Source organism: Ammospiza caudacuta, chromosome 32 (genome assembly GCF_027887145.1).
Source record: "Ammospiza caudacuta isolate bAmmCau1 chromosome 32, bAmmCau1.pri, whole genome shotgun sequence".
Taxonomy (NCBI): Eukaryota; Metazoa; Chordata; class Aves; order Passeriformes; family Passerellidae; genus Ammospiza; species Ammospiza caudacuta.
The window spans coordinates 2,027,975-2,049,230 of NC_080624.1; the positions used below are offsets into that span (position 1 = coordinate 2,027,975).

At 49.8% G+C, this 21,256-nt stretch overlaps 1 pseudogene; it reads right to left on the reverse strand.

The window, feature by feature from the left end:
* Positions 1-7,733: 7,733 nt before the first annotated feature.
* LOC131569958 (MLV-related proviral Env polyprotein-like) lies at positions 7,734-14,760 on the reverse strand (annotated as a pseudogene).
* Between the last annotated feature and the right edge of the window lie 6,496 nt (positions 14,761-21,256).

Consider the following 21,256-nt stretch of genomic DNA (forward strand, 5'->3'; position numbering starts at 1 on the left):
TTGTGGGCAGAGCCCTGGTGATCTGTGGCGCCGGTGATCCGTGTTGGGAAGACACCTGCCTGGGGGGCTCCACATCCTCCTGGCTCCCCATGGGCACCTGCACACATCCACAGCCCAACATCAGAAATCCATTGTGGAGAGTGGATTGGTCAACTTCTGACTGCAGAAAAATCTCACATTTTTCATCATCTCAGTGGCATTGAGCAATACTGGATAGCCTTGCAGGTCTTCTCCTACATAAATCCAGTGTTTTAGTTCTCCATGGCCCACGGCTGTCTTTCACAGCCAAATGAAGACAGACTGGGGCAAAACCTCTGATTTTGGAGACAGTGGGATGGAAACCCCTCCAAAAAATGTTCTTTTCACCCACCCAAGCACATGGATGTTCTGCTGGCCGGGACATGTAAATAATTTTGTTTTGGCCTTGATTTTCTTTTCCTTTCTGTTCATCCCTTTGAAACTCTTGAAACTGGGGTAAAAATAAAGACATTGAACTAAACATGGATGGGGGCATGGGATGACAATGACATGGGTGGGGACAAGGGGGGACATGGAAATAGGTGGGGACATGGGTGACCCAGACATAGGTGGGGACATGGGAGGACAGAGACATGGGGGTGATGCCCTAAGTTTTAGCTTTCATGTTTTTCAGATTCTATACTGCCTTGTGTGTAACTCTGAACTTTGTATGGATTGTTAGTAAGTTCTCTTCACAGGGTAGTTAGACAAAACCATCCTTTTCCAGCTTGAGAATCCAAGGACATCTGTTACGGCCTCAGACCCAAAAAGCATAAACAGTGAGTTGAAGGGAGAAGACAAGGAGGATGGGACTTCATAACCTGAAGTTATAATTGGACAACTAACCCCAGTATGTAAATAGTTATTTACCAAACCATTATTTATGAAAGTGTGAAAAACTTATAAAAGTGTGAAAACTTGTGACTGATGGTCCATGTTGTGTCCATCTTGGGCAGAGCCCCGGCCAGGCTCTTGTACTGCCTAAGGTATATCCTTTAAAGGCCTTTTAATAAACGCCTGCTTTATTCCTTTAACTCTGTCTAGCCTCTGTTCCAGGTCAGCCTCTCATAGGCATCAGTTCTGGCACCCCATGAAGGGACAGAAGGCATCAGGAAAACCCCCTGGACCAGAGGAAGACCTAGCTGCTCCCCCCCACTCTTGCCAGCACTCCCAGGGTGCCCCAGCTGCAGTAGTGAAGGTATCAGAGCCTGAGAATCCTTGGGCCTGGCACAGAGGCATGTGAGTAACTCAATAAAGGAGGTATTCTGTTTTAGCACCTGTGTTAGCTGTTAGGAGATCTCTTGTAGTTTTGTTTAGTGTGGAAGGACCCTAGGGGGTCCAGGTGGAGTTGCTTTATGTTCACTCTCTGTCTCACCCACTAGAGTGAGAGAGGAGACTCTCTGGAAAAGTGAGCCTTTAGCACTACAGTGGGAAGTATTGGCCTGAGGCCTGGGCGGGTGCCATAGGTTAGCTCCTGCACTATGGTTCCAAAGGTTGTGAGCTCTAATCCTGCGTCTTACTTGTTCTTGCTTGCTCTTTCTCTCTACCTCTTGCTGGTTCTTTTGATCTCTGCAGACTTTCCTACTCACTAATGTTAATATGGGGTTTGTATTCTCCTGTGATTGTAATAGTAATATATCGAGAAGTAGTCCTCTGGGGTTAATATTGAAAAACTGGCACGAACTAACAGATCATTGCTTTTTAAACCCAGACTTATCAGGCTCTCAGAAAAGATGTGTCCAACATATGAACTAGACAACAAGATGTGGCCTGAATTTGGTAGTTCCGGTAAGAAATTAATATCAAGTTTAATATCCCACATATGGGAGGACAAATATTTTGACAAGTTAGAATATGCTAGGCTTTTTATGGTATTAGCATGTCAGCAAAGCCCATCAGCAAACAAAAAGGAACAGCATATATTGGTTTTAAATAAAAAAGACGGGAAAAGTAAAAAGGAGCAGTTGATATTGAGCAGTGGATGTAAAAATAAGGAGAAGGTGGAGTTAGACCTCATCACCCCTGATCTGAGGGTGGGGCCCAGAGCCCCTCCACCCCCGCCTGTGCTGTCGGTACTGTGAAAAATGCCAATCACTTGTTTTTAAAATTTTAAAAGTTTAATAGTAATAAAATGGTTATAAAAAATAGTAGTACAATTAGAGTAATAATAATTTGGACAACTTGAATTAGGACAATATAAGACAATAAATATAAAAAGTTACGGACGTCCGGGTACCTTTTTCTGGGCAGCATGAGCCCGAAAAAGGACACAGATTAACAGAGGATTAACCCTTAAAAGCAATAGCCTGTTGCATATTCACACACTTTATACATGATGCATAAATTCTATTCAAACACAGGATTCTGTCTGGTCATTGTCAACTTCTTCCTTCTAATCCTAACAGCGCCTTCGAGGCAGGAAGAAATTCATTTCTTCTGATAAGAGGGCAATAGATTCTTTTTCTGTGAAAGATTTAGGTGTCCTGTGGCTGCTATCTCGCTGCAAGTCCCTTCTTTAAAAAAAGTATCCTACATAGCATAGTTTGTATTTTAACATTTTTTGTAACCTAAAACTATATTTAACACAGTATTTAAGAGAATTAATACAGCATTACTTTTTAACACAACACATATAATATTAATTTTAATATTTGTGAAAAGCTAATCATAAAATACATGCATTTTTCACAGGTGTCACCCCTGGCGGTGGCCCCACCGTCCGAGCATGTTGGGGGCAGGATGGGGGGAGCATGCCCCCGGCTGCTCCTGGGCAGTGAAGGAGCAGCAGGGAGGGCTCTGGCAGCCATCGCTGCAGCTATGGCCATCCGCTGCAGCTGAGTCCCCCTCCCATCCCCACTTGTCCTGGGGGGCAGGTTCGGGGGGCAGAGCCTTCTGCCGAGAGTGGCCCGCCCGTGGGGGTCTGGTGCTGCTTCTGCTCACAGGCCCATGAGTTTCCGCAGCAACCCCGAACACTGCGGAGCCGCCTCTGGAGATGGCATCTTCAAAGTGAGCAGGCACACAGCCTGGCTTCCACCACAGTGTAAGTCATGCTTAGTGCTGTCTAGAACTGGGATTGGTCGAAGCAGATGTACCACTCCAGCAGAGTCAACAGAGTCAGACAGCTCTTGCTCGAGTAACTCCAAGGAGGAGAAGAAGAATGAGATTGCTGCCCCGAGCAAGCAAAGGAGGGAAAAGATAGATAAACAGGCCATACCACACCCCCATAGTGAAATGTACTAGGTCAAAAAAAAGGTAAAGAACTGGTTTTGCAAGCCCCATTGCGGCAGGCAGTCGGCAACCAGGGGCCAATATGTGTAAAGGTTCCATACTCCCTTACTGAGTTGGAGTAGTGGAAAACTACTGTGAAGAAATATAAAGAGAATTCAGATTAAGGTGGCAAAATTAGTAGAAAGGGCAATTAACTAAAAACCCTGACTGGGCTGATTTGAACTCCACGAACTCAGATGCATTACTTGATCCCACTGAGAGACAAATGGTCAATGAAACAATTACATCAGTAGAGGCTAGCATAGCAAATGGGTTGCTTCAAGGCACCATTACACAGATATTTCCCCTAGAAAATCCAGGTAGGGATCTAAATACCAGAACATATGGCAAAGTTAAAACAATATCAAAGTCTCATGGTATATGGGTTAAAACATGGTGTCCCTAAAGCGATAAATTGGTCAAAGGCTTACAAAGTAAGGCAAAATTATGATGAATCACCCACTGATTTTTTAAACAGATTAAGAGAAACTGCCATCAAATATGCAGATGTAGATCCTGAATCAGCTGATGGCAAAGCACATCTAGTTCTCTTATTTACAGCTCAAGCTACAAATGATATAAGAAGAAAGCTGCAAAAGATACAAGGGAGTTTGAGACATAGATAAATTGGTAGAGGTGGCCTGGGAGGTATTTTGAGACAGGGGCCCAACTGAAAGAGTTAAATCCCAACCTAGTAAGAAGGGAACTCAGGAAAAGTCATCCAAGAAAACATCCTCTGCAGAGAAAGATCAGTTTGTTTATTGTAAAAAATGGGGACATTGGAAGAATGACTGTCCAGCATTGAAAGTCCCCAGTTCCCCAGCTCCCGGTAGGTCAAGTTCCAAGTGATGTGGACTGAAGGCTGCCCCTCAGTGGAGCCTTCAGTTATAGCTGAACTGTGGAAAGATGACATTGAATTTTTAGTAGATACTGAAGTAGCTGATATGTTAAATACCTTAGAAGGGAAGGCAAGTCACGATACTGCACATGTTGTTGGGGCAGCTGGGTTAAGCGAAACATGGCTTTTCTTCCAACCTTTAAAATTTAAACTGGGAAAGCACTGGGTAACCATCAATTCCTCTATATGCCAAACTCCCCTAAACCATTGCTGGGGAGGGATTTACTAGAAAAATTGGAAGCAGAAATTAAATTTTAAAAAGGAAAAGGGGGTAAGAGTTGTAATTCCTGAATCTAAATTTATCCAAGTTGCTGCACTTTTTATACATGAAAAATGTAGTGAAATTCCCATTGAAGTTGAGAATGTGATAAGTCCATTAGTGTGGGCCAGTGATCTCCCAGGAAGATCCAAACAAGCAGAACCAGGGAGTATTGCATTCAGACCAGGAGCCACACCGGTAAGGCAAAAACAATACCCTTGAAATTGGAAAACCATAAGGGATTATTATCTGTAATTGAAAAACCCCCTCCAACATGGGTTACTAGTGCAATGTGGGTCCAAATACAACACCCCCGTCTTAGCTGTTAAAAAAGCAGATGGCAAAAGTTATCAATTAGTACAAGATTTGGGAGCAATTAACAAAATTACACAGGACATATTGTCACCTGGGGGGGGGGGTCACACGGCCCTATGCTGGGTGTCACCAGAGGCATCCTGGTAGCAGTGTTCTCACAGGTGTGGCGACATTGTCCTCTGATGCGTGTCCTGGTGGCATTGTGTCCCCATCCCCTGCCGTGGCTCCCTGTCACCTCTCTGTTGTCCCTGTCCTGCCCCGTGTGACTCTTTCCCCCTGTGCGTCCTGTCCTTATCTCCCCTGTGTGTCCCTATCCCCTTCTCTGTGTTCCAGTCCCTTCCACAATGTTCCTGCCTCCTGTCCTCTGCGGGGCTCAAGTCCCAGAGGTCCCAAGGCCGTGTCCTACAGGGTGTCACCATGTGCCTCAGGATGTTCCTGTGGCTGCTCCTGGCGCTGAGCGTCTGCACCGGCCCCACCACAGGTGGAGACATGACAAGACACCCTGTGACCCCCATCCCACAATGTTCCACAACACCCCTTCTCCTCTGATTTTGGGTCCATCCCCATCCATTTAGTGTCCATTCCCTCTGTTTTGGGTCCCACATCAAATCACCCCAAAGTCCCCCAAAATTCCTCACCCACGATTGTCCACCCCCTGGACCCCCCACAGGCACCTGGCCACAGAGCTGTCTCTGGTGCACCACAAAATCCCTGAAAATCACCCCAAAAGCCATTGAGATCCCCTAAAATGTTCACCCATTATGTCCACGTGCCCACCCCCGGGCTCCTGCCCCAGGCACTCAGCCACAGAGCTGTCACTGGTGATACCAAGCCGCAGGATCTGCAGGGTGTCCCAGACGGGGCCCCCAGCCACTGCCTCCAGCGGCCTCTGCCGCAACAGGTGCCCAGGACTGCAACACCAGAAATGGTCAGAGACCCAAAAATTAATCAGGGATCCCAAAAACCCATCAGGGATTCCAAAATTCTGGGTTAGGGACAATACCAGGGTGTCTGCCCCCTCCCCTCCCAGTATTTCCCATGTGCCCTCCCACCTTGGGGACATTTGGGGGACACTCCCTTCACCCTCCCGGAGTGTCCTCCCTTTCCCTCCCACGTTGGGGACAATTCTGGTCCCCCCTTCCCTTTTGTGGTGTCTGCCCCTTTACTCCTGTGTTGGGGACATTTGGGGACAACCCCCCTCACCCTCCCATGTTCTGCACATCCCAGGATAATCCTTAACGAGTTGGGGACAATCCCAGGACATCCCCCCTGACCCTCCTTGACTTGGAGACATTTGGGAATACCCGCTTTACCCAGGTATCTCTTCTGGGGGTCCCAGGTGAGCTGCATGGCCACGGCCAGGCTAACGCCCAAGGAGCAGCTGGTGACAAGGACAGTGTGGGCTGGGGGGGTGGCCATGGTGTCACCTCCCCACCCCTGGCAAAGGCTCTTAACAGGATCAGCGCTCATGTGGCACTGGAACTGGGGTCAAGACAGGAGGGAACAAATGGAGGTGACACCCTGAGATCCCCCCAACAGGGGGGCACAAAGGGGGAATCCTCCCATAGCTGCCTCCAGGGGTGGCAGAGATTTGGGGACATTCCTGCAGACAAGGCAAAGTGTGGGGTTGGCCCACCCCGTGGGAGTTTTGCAGGCACCCCCAACATGGACAAGATGAGAATCTGACTCCTTGTTTCAGAAGGCTTGATTTATTATTTTATGGTATATATTATATTAAAACTATACTAAAAGAATGGAAGAAATAATTTCGTCAGAAGGTGTCCTGGTTTAGGACAAATTAGGGGAAATCTCCAAAAGGGAGCCCCCCAAAACAAAACAAACCTCCAACCACCCCTCCCCCAATACCAGGTTCGGGAAGGAATTTCTCAGAGGAGCAAAGTGGAAAACAAAACCTATTTATTTACAAGTAACAAAAGAACACTCCCCAACACAAGAAAAGAAAAGAAAACCGACTGTGTTGTGAGGGCGTCAAGCTTCTGTTGCAAGCTCCAGGTGTCCTGGACGTCTCAGGTCTGGTCCGGAGCCAGTCCAGTATCTTCAGGGAAGGGTAAGAAAGAGGGAGCAAAAGAAAAGGAAAAAAAAACAGCGCAAAAAGCAGAAAGCAAGCAAGCAAAGCTCAAAAGACCTCGCTCAAATCCACTGGGGGATCTTGGGGAGTTTTTTTTTTGTGGGGCCGGAGATGTTTGGATATTGCAGAACTCCAAAGCTGAGATGGAAATATCCCCAAAAGGACTTTGGCGGATGCCATGTGGTGATCGCCTGGTACCAGCAGGCAGAGGGGTGATATTGGGTTGGGGATCCTCAGGAGAACCGGGGTGGAACATGGGAGCCCTGAAGTAGGGACAGCAAGAGGAGTGATCCCAGAGCTGGTGGACCTCCGGCAGCCTGGAGGAATAGGGGAGGCTGGAGATGAGTGGGCTCCAAGTCCCCTGAAGCTGAAAGGGGCACTTGTAAGAATCCGTGTATCTCGGGCTGCTGTATGAGTCCATTCTGGCTAGCTCTGGACCCTGGCCCACACGGTCTTACATGGACGAAGCAAAAGAGGAGAAACGCTCTTCTCCACGTGGAGATGAGTGTCCTGTTTATTGCTTTGGGAAGAGACACTTGAGGATTTGGAGACCTCCCAAGTGGAAAAGAGGGTGTAATATTCTTGCAGGGGACCTTTATACTCGAGGGATGGGGGTGGGGGAAGAGGACCGCAGCCAATGGGGTACCATTGAGGAGGGGTGAGGGGAGGGGTAACCAGGGGCCAAACCACCAGGGAGTATAGCAGAGGGGTGCATGAGGGAAGGGAGAAGAGAAATAACAATCTACATGACATAACATACTCAGTACAAATTTCCAATCGCCCAGTGCAAAACAACAACTAAATAAACTATTTAGTTCAATACAACACTTCCCCCTTTTCTCTTAACAAAAATAAAAGGAAATGCATCAGACTATTTCTGCTGCAGATTATGAATTTGTCCACCACTCATGATTCGCGGGCCTGTCGATTTGCTTTAGGTCCACAAACTCTGTGCGGTTGACTTCTGCGGTACTGCAGACCAAACCGTTGATAGCCTTTAAAAGTATGCGACGTAGAATCCCAAACGCTAACATGACTAGAAAAAGAGCAATAAAAAACAACAAAATTGTCCTAATTATAGAGGTCCACCACCCCAAGAGTCCCCAGTCCTTGAACCTCCCTGTGGTGGTTTGACCAAAAAGAAGGGGGAATTCTGGGATGTTGTGGTCAAACCAATGGGTGCTTGGATTTTGATATTGGCACCTGGGGTAGCCAGTGGGTTTTAGGACACACCTCCGAGAACACCCAGGGGTTAAAAGCAGAGCTTCGGCCCTGGGAGGCCCTCTTGGGACTTCGAGGGACAGAGGTCGGAGCTCTTCCCCGTTCAGCCGCTGCCGCTGGGCGGGGGAGGGGCAGCCATGCGGTAGGCCTGGACAGACATGGGAGTGAGGAGGCCCTGGAGGATGGAAGGGTGGAGAGCAACAAGAGACATTGGGCAGCCATTCCCCCCCCCCCCCCCCCTTTTGGAGACAGAGAGAGAGAGAGAGAGAGAGTGCAGCCTGTGTTACCTTGAAATTCAGTAAATATGTGCTGGCAGCAGGCAGCCCAGCTGAGGAGATGGGGGGGGGGGGGGGGTGCAGCCAGGAGTCCAGCCGCCTGGAGGAGTTTTTACCCCTTTTGGACAATGAAAACCCTACAGAACATTAACCCTTCCTAGACGTGTGCTAAGAATGGAGGAGGATGAAGGAAATGAACCAGTGATGGGGGTCTGGACCAGAGAGAGAGAGAGTGAGAGATGTTGAAAGAAGGGAGAAGATGGAGTGGCATTTTATGCTGGACTCTTTTGTGTAGCCATGGACAGAGCTATGTTTCCGTGAGATACAGAGACTGAGTCCAGGGGGAGAAATGTCCTGGTGCCAGAGAAGATTCAGTGTGGGTACCCCTCGGCCCCAGGGGGTATATAAAATATGGGGGGGACGGATGTCCCAAAGGTGAGCAGGTGAGATACTGTATTTTTCTGGAACTGGACAAAGCATCCTTAAAAAAAGACAACCCTGGAAGCAGCCCTGATCCCTGTTCGGTGGTGAGAGCACCGGAACAAGGACGGAAGAGGCCACCATGACACATGGAAGGACTCCCTCTCCTCTTGAGGAGCTGAAAGTCTGAGCAATCTGAAGGGTGGTGTTGGACCTAGAATTGGTGATTTTGGAGGATGTATTGTATTGGGAATTTAGGGGGGAGGAGGGGGGAGAGTGTTTTTTGTGAGGTTTTCATTTTCCTCGTGGTTTTTTTTCTCTTTCTTTCCTCTTTTGTGAGTAGTTTAGTAATTGTTTGTGTGTAGCTTAGTTAATAAAATTTTCTTTATGTTTAAGTTTGGAGCCTGCTTTGCTTATTCCTGGTCACATCTCACAGCAGACACTGGGGAGAAGGTGTACTCATGGGGGCTCTGGCTTTACCAGGCCCAAACCATAACACTCCCGCTGAACCAGTCCTCAGATTCCTGCTTGACTCGTCCGATCAGGCTTTTCACTTCTCGGAGAGCTGCGTGGATGTTGGGTGCCTTTGATGCTAGGTTCAGGCAGCACAGTCCTTCAAATTCCTGGCACTCGTGTCCATGCAGCAGCAGGAGGAAATCTATGGCCGCACGATTTTGGAGTATGGCCTGCCTGGTAATCTCCTCGTCCTCTAGGAGGGAGCTGATGGCCGTGGATGTCAAGTTTGCCTGTTTGACTACCCAGCACTCTAGGTGGCCCAATTCACATAGAGCCTTGGCTGCTGCAACCCATGGAAGGAACAGGGATACGGCAACTCTTTTTGACTTGGCCCAATGGAGGATGTCTGCATCACAATTTGGGTCCAAATTGTCAACGCTTCTCTTGTGAATTTTGCTAGCCGAATTGTTCTTTTGAGTCCATTTGCCAATCATGGTTTGGTTGCGTGTCAACAGGGACAACCGCCCAATGGTACATGGCCCTCCTAAAAGCCGAGAGGGGATTCCTGCCCATGCCAAATCCCCACAAATTCGTAGTATTTTGGTGTGAAGGGTGTCTTTTGTTGCTGGCTTTGGGGGCAGTCTTGGGCAGTGTCCTGGTTTTTTGCATCTGAAGCAAATGACATGTTGAAGTTGCTCTGGTGACATCTGTTGCCTCCTCACTCCTGGAGATACAGCTGTCACAGTCTCTGGGTTTGTCGGCCTTGACCATGCCTCCCGTGCAGCAAACAATTCCACCTTCCCAGCACAGGTTTCCATCATCTCTGCCAGTGTAGGCGGGGGGTTGAGAGGCAGTCCCAGGAGCACCCTGCTGCAGACTTCATTAGCATTCCTCTGCGCCATCTCTTTCACTATCTCCGCTTGTGTCTTGAGGTCCTGTACTTGTCTCTCAATCTGTGCATGGAGCCAGTTGCAAGAAACTGCAAGAAACTTTCTGAAGGAGACTGTTTAATGTCAAGGAAACTACCACTAGCTTCAGCAGTTGGTAGCTGGTTAAAAGCCTTATCCACAGCCTTTGAAATCTTATCTAGAATGAATTTTGACAACACCCAAGCTTGGTCCTCAGGCTTAGCCCACTCCCCCTTGCCGAACCGTTGCCTTCTGATATAAGGCAAGGCAACCTGGTTCTGAGGAACAGCACAGTGACCCAAACTCTCCAGGGTCGCTCGGGCCAAGGAGCACGCAGACACCAAATGTGGTGGATGGTCCAAAGGCCTTTATTATCTTTATTATAAAACCCCCTTTATATGGGGTTTTATAATCTAGGGGGTCTTCTACGTCAGAGGGGGTCTGTCTTTACTATCTATGGTTAGTAAGGAGTGGAAAGTTACTGGGTAGGGAATGGAAAGTTACTGGCACTCAGTTTAGGGAGGCTACATTCCTATGATAATTTCTTATCTAAGGGGAACGGGGTCCTGCCTTCCCATTACATTGCGAGATCTTCCGACCGCCTGTCCCTATCTACCACATCTCCCCCCCGCTTTTACACAAATGAATGAGGTAGTCATACACATAGGTACTGAAATGAGGTATAAGGTTGTAGTTTGACAAGGGAAAGGGATTTGGTAAACCTGAGTAAGTTTTTGCCAGACAAGTTTAGAACTTGTGACTGGCAGTGTTCCCTGGTTGAATTCACAGCAATTGTTGCCGGCCTATGAACAGGATGTTGGTCCGTTCTAGGCGGGCCTGAATGAATGAGACTAGCTTGTTCAGCAGGCATGGTCCGAAGGTAACTGCCAAAAGCAGCAATGCCAATGGACCTATTAGGGTAGGAATCAGAGTGGTTAGCCATGGTGATTGATTGAACCAGGACTCGAACCAACCCTGTTGGGCTTCCCTGTCCTTCTGCCTCTGAGCCAGTCAGCTTCGGACTTCCATCATGGAGTCTCTTACAACTCCTGTGTGGTCTGCATAGAAGCAGCACTCCTCTTTCAAGGCGGCACACAGGCCTCCTTGCTGCATGAACAGGAGGTCCAGACCTCGCCTGTTCTGCAGGACCACCTCCGAAAGTGAGGAGACTGACTTCTCTAGAAAGGAGATGGATTTCTCGATCCTTTGCAAGTCCTCATTGATTGTCATTTGCAGCTGGGACAGTCCTTGGTGTTGGGTCACTAAGGCTGAGACACCCGTTGCCGTTCCTGCTGCTCCTAGACCGAGCAGCATTGCAATAGTTACACCTGTTATTATTTCTCTTTTGTGGAGCCGGCTGGGTCCCTCAAAAAGGTGGTATACTTCTTCGTCTGAGTGGTACAGGACCCTAGGAACAATCAGAACTTGGACACAAAAGTTATTAGAGTCATCGGATTTGGCAAGGAACACACAGGGACTCACTCCAGATCGCTGGCAAACCCACATCCCAGATGTGGATGGGACTACCCACTTATTGTTTTTCCTGTTGGGCTTGACAACTTTGGTGCAGACGTTGCCTTTCCGCCTAGCTAGGGTTGCATTGCAAAGAATCTGCCCTGGCCTGTGACTTGACTCAGGGTGATCCCTTTGCGAGGGGTTTCCCATCTGCACTGGTGAGGGGCATTGGCTGTGGAGTAACTGAAGGGAGTGTTTAAAGCGACTCCTTTGTAAAAGGGGGTTTGACACTGTAACAAAGCCAGCAGGATTCGGTTAGGTTAGGGTTGGATTCGTTCAGGGATACAAAGGTAGCTTCTAACATACGAAGGATTGGGTCTGAGTCCGACCCGGCTGAACGGCCTATATGAGAGGCTTCCGAATGGCCGGTCGGGACGTTGCTGACCCCTGTGGGTAAGGTTTTGGGGTAGGTTACGTTTCTCCCTTTCGGCACGCTTTTAATCGCTTTGTTGGGTCCGACCGCTTGGGGCGCCGACGGTTGGAGCCTGATAATTCGCACATTCACCCTCTCTTTTGACCCTTGAAGGACTACTGTCCATGTTCTGCCTATGGCCCAACTGGGGTGATGTGGCTGCAAGACCGTCATGTTGTAGCTAGTACATTTCCGAATTTTTGGGACTTTATGGCGATTTCGATAGAAGCTTCCGTGAAGGAAGACGGGTGTTTTGCAGCCGCTGGGTGCCCAGGTGAACTGTAAGAATTTGTTGGGCTCTTGTGGATCCCACCCACGCCCCGATGGTCTGGCATCTGTAACTATGGTTTCGCAGCCCCAGTGCCCACAATATCCTCGCCCTGGGTGATTGCAGTAGCTTTTCCCAGGGTTTGAAGCTGGGCACCAGTAGGATAGGTACATGTGTGTGGCATGTGGGGAATTGGGGTCTACCTTTGGTCGTCCTGGAAACAGGTTGGTGATGCGGAGCACGAAGGATGGGGTGTTTGGTGTGGTGATTTCTCTGAGCACCTTGTGACTACTAAGGTGTCGCATGACCCACCTGAATGGCCGATGGGGGTAGTGATCTGGGCTGGCTTGCCCTCTGGCAACAAGCCCCAACAGCAAAATCACACAGAAACACCGTTGATGCTTGGGTCCCGCCCTACTTCCCACATGCCCAGCATGGTCCCTTAAATCCCTCTTGGCATGATGGAGCAGCTGCTGATAGGCGCCTTGGCCGGGGGCAGTTTACTGCCAAGTGGCCTGCCTGGCCACACTTAGGGCATGCCGTCACACTGGACTGTGTGGGCTGCAGTGTGGACTGCCGCTTGCATGGGAGCAAGGTGTTCCTCCTTTGCAATGTGTCTAATCATGTCTGCTGTATTAGACCCAGGTGGCAGTGATCTTAAAATGTCCTTGGTGGCTGAGTTGCATTGCTGGCGTAGGCAGTCTGCCAGCATGGGACCCTTAGCCTCTGAGGGTAATGAGGAGGAATCTAATGCTGCCTGAAGCCTGTCCACAAACTGAGTGAAGCTCTCACTTTCGCTCTATCCTATGGTGGACCACGGGGCAGGGTTAGCCACTACTTTGGAAGCAGAACGAATGGCCTCTCGGGCAGCCCGGGTGGTTGTCATAACTTCATGGGCCCTTAATCCCTCAGCCTGGGCCTGGGGGGTGATCATAGTGGGGTCTCTGTCCATCAATCTCTGTATACTGGAGCCGTGTAGTGGATGGTCAGGTCCCGTTATCTGGGCTAGCTCCTTTGTGCATTGATTCTCCCACTCTTGTTTGAAAACAATCATTCCTGCCCCATCAAAAATCATTCTGCACGTCTGTTTGATGTCAAAGGGAAGCATGTCATCCCCCCCAAAAACGCCGTCACTAAGTGTGGTAACCATGGCAGAATTAATCCCCTTGTCTGCAATCGCTTTAATAATTGCCTGTACCTCTTTCGGATTCACTGGAGAATAGCTCCTTCTTTGGTTTTCGCCTGCCCCCCCCACGCGGACTGGGAACACTAGCTTGGCTGAAGGGGTGTACTCGGCGCAGGCTATCTTTATTTTTCGCCAGTCTGTAAGTGGGGTTCGGTCTTTCTCTGCTGACCCCTTCACCCATGTGGGAGTGCTGCGACTGGAGACCTTATATGCTGCTGCTCTCCCTCTGTTAAGGCTAGAATCGGAATCGGAGCTCCCCGACTCCCTCTCAGACTCATCCCGGCTTGAGTCGGAGTTGGAATGGCCGAGCACTTCCAGACTGCTCTGCCTTTTTCTCAGGCTCCGACCCCGCCCCCTCCTGCAGGGGGAGGACCTTTCCCTCCCCCTGGGGTCTCCCTGCCTCCTGCTGGGGGAGGTCCTTGCCTTATACGGGCTTAATTTGAATAGAGCGCTCTGATTGGTCTCACCCTCCACCGCGGGGACAGCCCCCCCCCCCCCCCCCCCCGCTCTCCCACGCATGTGATGTTAAGCGGGCTGACTCCATTTCCGCCCTTTTCCCCCTCTTCTCTTCTGCCCTGACCACGCGGCCGGCCGCCATCTTTGAGCCCATACGGCGGTGGAGAGATTTTATCGATCCGGGCGGTTTCTGACCGTCCCGCCGCTTCCCGCGCCTCCTCCACCAGCCCCCACCAAAAACACTGCACCCGTTGCTCTGCCTCCTGCGCTGGGTCGGCAATCGGCGGGGGAGGGGACGGGTAGAGGAGCCACGGTTTTGTCGAGAGGCTCTGAGGAGGGGCTGGGATCTGGCGGGCTCCGCGGGGGGGTTGGGGGGTCTCCTGGAGGTTTTGGGCTCGGGCTCGAGGGGAGGTGGGACACGCCTAGCCCCCGCACATCCCCATCTGCAATCTGATCACTTTCCGGGGTGGTCTGGGTCGTAGCTCCTACCCCAACTGCGGAGCAGCTATTAAACAGCTTCTGGCAGCTTTCCAGGTTTCTTGCTCTTGTCGAGCTTTTTGCAGAGCCCGGACGACTCTGCCCCACGATTTTAGGGCTTTCCCCGAGCCTGAACACATGGTATCCTTGGCCAGGGTTTTCGTACAATTATCCCACACCTCCGGGTGTAAAATATCCACGGGACTTTCTATAGCCCCCAGCTTAATCAATCTCGGCAATGCGAGAGTCATATATTTAAGCTTACATTCAATTCCCCATTGTGCATGCATTTCACTTACTACCTTTGCAATTGCTTCCATGATTCGAGGGCGTCCCCTCTGCTGCACAAGGCCAGCTGTGCAGCCGCCGTCTTCTCTCCAGACGAATCCCCGTTCCCCGGGCGCTGGTTTGTTCCCGGGTTTCCGGCACCAGTTGTTGCCTTCTGATGCAAGCCAAGGTGACCTGGTTCTGAGGAAACGGCACGGCGACCCAAACTCTCCAGGGTCACTCAGGCCAAAGACGCATGCAGACACCAATATGGTGGACGGTCTAAAGGCCTTTATTGTCCCGTCTCGTCGGGTTTAATACTCGGGAAGGTTTTTTCTCTACGTCAGGGGGTCTTACCTTACTGTAATTGGTTAGTAAGGAGTCGAAAGTTACTAATGTTAGGGGGGACTGCATTCTTGGGTGATCCCTTATCACTAGGCGTTAGGGGGAGAGGAATCCTGCTGCTTTCCGTGACATCGCGAGGTTTTCCGAGCACCTGACCCTATCTACTACAAATTCCTAATTCCATATCTTTCCCTGAGAGCCCGTTAATTTCAAAATTATAGTAATTTGGAGGGAGGGGGTTTACATTTTCAATTTTAAGGGAGTCTCTGCCTTCCTTAGCAGACACTTGTCTTTTCAAATCAAGACAGGCAGTGGGACCATGAAACCAAACACGCTCATTCCTTGTTTTCCCCCAAATCAGGATTTCCCATTCCCAAACCTTGGCCTGAGGGAGGAGAAGGAGGAGGCTGCAAGGAAGAAGATGCCCAGGGAGCCCCAGACAGGTGAGGAGGAAGTCAGTACCCCTTTCCCCCTCTGTCCTGCTCCATCTCCCAGCCCAGCACGGCCCCCGGCTGCAGGACAGCCCTGCTGCCAAAGCTGTCCTGCTGGGGATGCACTGGGGGGATCTCCTTGCCCTTCCCTGTGGCATGGAGGCAAATCCCATCCTCTACTTGTCCTTCCTCCCCCAGACCAGGAGCTGAGGATGCAGACCAGGGAGGACAAATCCCCACAGCAGAACCTCGTGGAAGAGGCCATTTTGAGCAGCTCCACAGCACAGGAACCCAATGGGGAGGAAAAACCTCGGAGATCCCTCACAAGGAGGGGCTGCAAACGCAGATCACGGGGATCTGAGGAGGAAAGACCCACCCTGGGACTGGGAGGCAGCCGGAGCTCAGAGCTGGGGGTCCATGAGCAGCTTCAGGATGGGGAGAATCCACACCAGTGCTCAAAGTGTGGGAAGAGCTTCAGGTGGAGATCGGAACTGATCCGCCACAGGAGAATCCACACAGGGGAATGGCCATACAAGTGTGGAGAGTGTGGAAAGAGCTTCAGGATGAGCTCTGAACAGACCAGACACCATAGGAACCCCACAGGGGAACAGCCCTACAAGTGTGCCATGTGTGGGAAGAGCTTCTGCGACTGTGCCAGCCTGATCAAACACCTGAGGACCCACATGGGTGAACGGCCCTACATGTGTGAGGAGTGTGGGAAGAGCTTCAGCCAGAGCTCCCACCTGATTGTCCACATGAGGAGCCACAATGGGGAGAGACCCCACAAGTGCAGGGAGTGTGAGAAGAGCTTCGGCCACATCCTCAGCCTAATTGTCCACCTGAGAAACCACAGCAGGGAGAGGCCCTACAAGCGTGAGCAATGCAGGAAGAGGTTTCTGAGCCGTCCTCCACCACCAGCTCATTCACACAGAGGAGATACTCTTCCACTGCCCTGACTGTGGGAAGGGCTTCAACCACAACTCCAACCTCATCAGGCATCTTCACATCCACACCAGTGAGAGGCCCTATAAGTGTCCCGAGTGTGGGAAGAGCTTCTCACAGAGTGGTAACTTGACCAGACACCAACGGAGCCACCACTAAGGGAAGCCCTGTGTTGAAGATTGCAATGCAAGATGTTTCCCATTACCATCTGTATGGCAGATTACCTTTGTGAAGTTGACAGTTTACCTTATCTCTCTTTTTGAGTGACCACATTCACACCTCCCTGGGGAGGGGACATCTGCTGATAACAGACTATTGAATGTCACTGCATGACTGATAAGAACTATAACATACCATTGTGAGATGCTCTGCCAAGAGGCAGGGGCCAAGCATTGCTACCCAGATATAATCCAGAAGTTTTTTAAACACCAGCAGGGCTTTCTCCATGGGATTCCCCAGAGGAAGAGCAGCTGCCTCTTCTTACACTGGATCTTCAGAAGAAGAATACATCCTTCTCTACAGATCCCCCTTGCTCCAACAGGACCGCACCTGATTCTTCAGGAGGACTGCAGCCACAGTTCCAATTGGACTGCCACCCACAGGGTGTCAGGTTGGGTTCTCACTCTGTCAGTGTTGTTCTAGTGTACATTGTTTATTTTATCCTTTTTTTTCCCTTTCTGTATTAAAGAACTGTTATTTTCTGCTCCCATATTTTTGCATGAGAGCCCCTTAATTTAAAATTTATAGCAATTCGGAGGGGTGGGGAGGGTTTACATTCTCCATTTCAGGGGAGGCTCCTGCCTTCATTAGCAGACTCCTGTCTTTCCAAACCAAGACACCCTGTGAGTGCCCTGAGTGTGGGAAAAGGTTTGTGCACTGCTCCAGCTTTATCCCCCACAGTAGGACCCACCCTGGATGTTCCCCCGTGAGTGCTGATGGGCAGAGTCCTGGTGATCCGTGGTGTCAGTGATCTGTGTTGGGAAGGCACCTGCCTGGGGGGCTCCACATCCTCCTGGCTCTCCCTGGTCACCTGAACTCATCCACAGCCCAAGATCAGAAATCCCTTGTGGAGAGCCAATTTGTTAACTTCTGACCCCAGAAAAATCTGCCTTTTTGCATCTTCTGGTGTCATCAAGCAATGCTAGATAGCCTTGGAGTTCCTCCTACATAAATCCATCGTTTTGATTCCCTCTGCTCCACGGGCATCTTCCACAGCCAAATGGGGATGGACTGGGGCAAACCCCATGATTTTGGAGATAGTGGGGTGGAAACCCTTCTAAAATGTTCTTCCCACCCACCCAAGCACATGAATACTCTGCTGGCAAAGACACATAAATTATTTTGTTTTATCCTCGAAACGAAAAGGTTTCTGTTCATCTCTGTGAGAGCCCTGAAACTGGTGTTAAAAAAAAAGGCATTGAACTAAGACATGTCTGGATGCATGTGGGGGACAATGACATGTGTAAGGCCATGGAGGGATATGGACATGAGAGGTCATGGACATGGGCGGGAACGTGGGAATCATCAATGGGGACATGAACTGAGACAGCATCAGTGCCACCACCTGTGCCACCACAGTACCAGCAGCACCTTCGTCTTGGTCATGTCCCTGATGCACTTCCTGTCACCACATCCCCACTGTCACCACTGCGGTGTCCCAGCCAAATATCACCACCCACCAGGGCAGGATGGGGACCTTGTTCAGCTGGTGACAAGTGGCTCGGAAGCCAATGGCAGCCACCAGTGTGTCCCAGGGCCACTGCACTCAGGAGGCCCCAGTCACCCCTGGGGACAGACTGGGGACAGGGTAAGGCTCAGTGTTGCTATGAATATGAACAAGGCCAAACTGTCTCCAGAGAAAGAGGTTCTCATTTATTAAAATAGCTGCAAGGAACGGAGTACCCAGGATAAGCCCAGGCACCCACACAGCAAGCCAAAACCAGAACAGTGTGCTAACCCCAAATGCACTGGATTCTCCCCAAAAAGCAAAGTATCCAAAAAGAAGAACCCTGACCCAATTGAACTCCCCACATTTATAGCCCCTTTTGAGTCCAGGATTGGTCCATTTTGGATCCACATGACAATTGGTCCATTTCCAGGCTTCTCATTGGTCTTTAGCGCTGTTCATTCTGGACCAAATGTTTCTGCAGGGCTTTGAATGATTGGTCAGATCTTCCATCCAATCCATCTTTGACCTCGCCTTGCCCTGCCAGAGCACTGTTCCACCAAATCCTGGACCCTTCTCCTAGCACATTCTAATAGGCCCCCCTCTTTTGACATAATACAATTAATATAACATAATTAATACAATATAATTGAGCTATACTCTTATTTAACTTAACTTTTACCTATAACAGTGTCATGTGTGGGAGTCACGTGGCCCTCTGCTGGGTGTCACCAGAGGCGCCCTGGTGGCAGTGTCCCCACAGTTGTGATGACATTGTCCCCTGATGTGTGTCCTGGTGGCATCACATCCCCTCCCCTCCATTTGTCCCATTGACAGGGACCGTGGCTCCCTGTCACCCCTCTGTGCTTCCCGGGCCTGGCCTGTGTGTCCGTGTCACTCCTCTGTGAGTCCATGTCCCCATCTCCCCCATTGTGTCCCTGATATTGGAGACACGACAGAGCACACCAAGGCTCCTGCAACAACAGCCAACTGTTATTGAGTGCTTTTCTGATATAGTTTTGAATGTGTCCATGGTTTGTCAAAATTGCCTGAACTAGAGTCCACCCAGTCAACTGGCCAACAGCTAGCTGTGTCTGCAATGGCCAGGACCTGCTCCCCAACAGTCCAGTTATATGGTTGAGGTACTTACATAATTAGTTATATAATTAGTTCTATTTTATTTATAAGATTAGGATTATTTATAACTTTGAGGTCTTCAAGCCAGCTGTTACCCACAGCAGTTGCCACTTTTTGTTTTTAAATAAAAAAGCATTATCTGTCATCCTCTGCAGGGCTTTGCAGACATGATGATAACAAGTTCTGGCCTGGATGGTATGCCTCAAAGTTTTTAGTAGATCAAAAAACTGTGCATGGTCAATTTCTTTTAACAGGGCGAGCCCTGTGAGAGGCTTGCCCAAGGCATTGTGGTAGTACAACACCATATTAGGTCTTTGATCTCTGTCTTAGGTTGAAAGTTTTAGCTGGGGGTTGCATCCCATTTGCCATCTATTATCTTCTGTTAATTGGGCAGCTTTCTTTATCTCTTCCACAAACCACACTGTCCTCTGCGAAGATATCTTCTGTTAATAGGCCATCAAGTCTCACTGATAAAATTACATCACCCCATTGTGAGATGCTCTGCCCAGCGGGAGGAGCCAAGTTACAGAGGGTCCAAAGCCAACTTCTCTCCCACAGAGAAGGAAATCTTGGCTGCCTATGAAGGAGTTCAAGCCCCCTCAGAGGAGACTGGCCCAGAAGCACAACTGTTCCTGGTACCCCAAGGACCTGTGCTGTAGTGGATGTTTAAAGGAAAGGTTCCCAGTGCCCACCATGCCTCTGATGCTACATGGAACAAATGGATTGCCCTCATCACACAGCGCATCCATGTTAGAAACCCAAATTGCCCTGGAATTTTGGAAATAATTACAAACTGGCCAGAAGGTGAAAACTTTGGTCTCATTGATGAAGACGAGCAGGAACAAGTGACAACGACTGAAGAAGCTCCACCATACAACCAACAACCTCATGTTTCCTACTACTGAGGAAACACAATAAGCTCTTTTGGCTGATGGTTCGTGTCACATTGTAGGGATGAACTGAAAGTGGAAAGCAGCTGTATGGAGCCCCACATGATCAGGTTGCACAAGCTACCAAAGGAGAAGGTGGATCAAGTCAACTTGCTGAACTCAAAGCTGTTTAGCTGGCCCTGTACATTGCTAAGAGAGAGAAATGGCCAAAGCTCCACCTTTATACTAATTAATGGATGGTAGCCAATGCTCTCTGGGGTTGGCTGGAAAGGTGGAAAAAGGCCAACAGGCAGCGTAAAGGAAAACCAATTTGGGCAGTTGAAGAGTGGTTGGTTAGAGAAGCTGCCTGTGAAAGTCCACCATGTAGATGCCCATGTCCCCAAGAGTCGGGCTACTGAAGAACACCGAAACAATGAGCAGGTAGACCAGGCAGCAAAAATAGAGGTGTCAAATATAGACTTAGATTGGCAAAACAAGGGAGAGTTATTCCTAGCTCAATGGGCACATGATGCCTCAGGCCATCAGGGCAGAGATGCCACCTATAAGTGGGCACGAGACCGAGGGGTGGATCTAACCATGGACAGTATTTCTCAGGTTACCCATGACTGTGAGACGTGCTGAGATCAAGCAGGCCAAGTCAGTGGAGCCCTTGTGGTATGGCAGGCAGTGGTCCAAATATAAATGTGGGGAGGCCTGGCAGTTGACTACATCATACTGTCCCAGACACGCCAAGGCAAGCACTACGTGCTGATCATGGTGGAAGCCACCACTGGATGGTTGGAGACCTACCCTGTGCCTCATGCTACTGCCTGGAACACCATCCTGGGTCTGGAAAAGCAAGTCCTGTGGAGACATGGCACCCCTGAGAGGATTGAGTCAGACAATGGGACCCATTTCAAGAACAGCCTTATCAACACCTGGGACAAGGAACATGGTATTGAATGGATAGATCATATCCCCTACCATGCACCAGCTGCCGGGAAATTTGAACGATGCAATGGACTACTTAAAACAACCCTGAAGGCACTCGGGGTGGAGGGGACTTTTAGAAATTGGGAAATTAACCTAGCAAAAGCCACCTGGATGGTCAACACCAGAGGGTCCATGAATTGAGCTGGTCCTGCCCAGTCTGAACCTC